A 2608-nucleotide genomic window follows, 5' to 3' on the forward strand; every position below is an offset into this window, starting at 1 on the left:
CCTTTACATCGGACTAGGTATCCCCCTTTACAACTGACTAGGTATCCCCCTTTACAACTGACTAGGTATCCCCTTTACAACTGACTAGGTATCCCCTTTACAACGGACTAGGTATCCCCCTTTACAACTGACTAGGTATCCCCCTTTACAACTGACTAGGTATCCCCCTTTACATCGGACTAGGTATCCCCCTTTACAACTGACTAGGTATCCCCCTTTACAACTGACTAGGTATCCCCCTTTACAACTGACTAGGTATCCCCCTTTACATCGGACTAGGTATCCCCCTTTACAACTGACTAGGTATCCCCCTTTACAACGGACTAGGTATCCCCCTTTACAACGGACTAGGTATCCCCTTTACAACTGACTAGGTATCCCCCTTTACAACTGACTAGGTATCCCCTTTACATCGGACTAGGTATCCCCCTTTACAACTGACTAGGTATCCCCCTTTACAACGGACTAGGTATCCCCCTTTACAACTGACTAGGTATCCTCCTTTACAACGGACTAGGTATCCCCCTTTACAACGGACTAGGTATCCCACTTTACAACTGACTAGGTATCCCCCTTTACAACTGACTAGGTATCCCCCTTTACATCGGACTAGGTATCCCCCTTTACAACTGACTAGGTATCCCCCTTTACATCGGACTAGGTATCCCTCTTTACAATGGACTAGGTATCCCCGTTTACAATGGACTAGGTATCCCTCTTTACAACGGACTAGGTATCCCCCTTTACAACTGACTAGGTATCCCCCTTTACAACTGACTAGGTATCCCTCTTTACAACGGACTAGGTATCCCCGTTTACAATGGACTAGGTATCCCTCTTTACATCGGACTAGGTATCCCCCTTTACAACGGACTAGGTATCCCCCTTTACAACGGACTAGGTATCCCCCTTTACAACGGACTAGGTATCCCCCTTTACAACTGACTAGGTATCCCTCTTTACAATGGACTAGGTATCCCCGTTTACAATGGACTAGGTATCCCTCTTTACAACGGACTAGGTATCCCCCTTTACAACTGACTAGGTATCCCCCTTTACAACTGACTAGGTATCCCTCTTTACAATGGACTAGGTATCCCCGTTTACAATGGACTAGGTATCCCTCTTTACATCGGACTAGGTATCCCCCTTTACAACGGACTAGGTATCCCCCTTTACAACGGACTAGGTATCCCCCTTTACAACGGACTAGGTATCCCCCTTTACAACTGACTAGGTATCCCCCTTTACAACTGACTAGGTATCCCCCTTTACAACGGACTAGGTATCCCCCTTTACAACGGACTAGGTATCCCCCTTTACAACTGACTAGGTATCCCCCTTTACAACTGACTAGGTATCCCCCTTTACAACTGACTAGGTATCCCCCTTTACAATGGACTAGGTATCCCCCTTTACAACGGACTAGGTATCCCCCTTTACAACTGACTAGGTATCCCTCTTTACAATGGACTAGGTATCCCCGTTTACAATGGACTAGGTATCCCTCTTTACAACGGACTAGGTATCCCTCTTTACAATGGACTAGGTATCCCCCTTTACAATGGACTAGGTATCCCCGTTTACAATGGACTAGGTATCCCCCTTTACAACTGACTAGGTATCCCCCTTTACAACTGACTAGGTATCCCCCTTTACAACTGACTAGGTATCCCCCTTTACAACGGACTAGGTATCCCCCTTTACAACGGACTAGGTATCCCCCTTTACAACGGACTAGGTATCCCCCTTTACAACGGACTAGGTATCCCCCTTTACAACTGACTAGGTACCCCCCTTTACAACGGACTAGGTATCCCCCTTTACAACGGACTAGGTATCCCCCTTTACAATGGACTAGGTATCCCCCTTTACAACAGACTAGGTATCCCCTTTTACAACTGACTAGGTATCCCCCTTTACAACGGACTAGGTATCCCCCTTTACAACGGACTAGGTATCCCTCTTTTCCCCTTCTTCCACTGTATAATCTCTTTTTAGGTCCAAATTGCATTCTAGTCTGCTCTGTTTTTGGATTTCATTCCAATGTGTCAAGTAATTATATTTTTACTTTCTCTCTTGTTCTCTTTCACTTTCTTTGTGTCTATATCTTTCACCATCCATCTCCTCTGGCTCCTAACTGAATTGCTTTGCAATTAGATACTTGGGTAACAGTTGCTAGCCAGGTTAAACTCGTCTAGATATTGTTACATGTCATGGGAGGACACATCAGAGGCCAAATGAGGCAACCAGAAGAGGAATAATGTTTACAGGTACAGTGTCCGTTTTCAGGTCATTAGGCCTAGTAGTAATATGACTAATAAACACTCACATTACATCAAACCAAAATCACCTCTATTTCACATCGGGTATTTCTACAAAAACATAGTTCCTTTTTTCGTTGTTTTAAAGAGATGTTGAAGCAACCTTGAAACTGTAACCTTACACAATGTTAACCATCAGAGATATAGGAAGTTAAGCCAACTCCTGGTTTGACACTGTGGTGCCCTAATCCAGCACGTTTCAGATATCCAGTATTTGAATTGAGCCTGGTGAGTTTCCCTGCATTTGAACACGGTGTTCTCTCAACATTTAAACACCCCAACTC

The sequence above is a fragment of the Oncorhynchus masou genome, unplaced genomic scaffold, assembly GCF_036934945.1.
Source record: "Oncorhynchus masou masou isolate Uvic2021 unplaced genomic scaffold, UVic_Omas_1.1 unplaced_scaffold_1495, whole genome shotgun sequence".
NCBI lineage: Eukaryota > Metazoa > Chordata > Actinopteri > Salmoniformes > Salmonidae > Oncorhynchus > Oncorhynchus masou.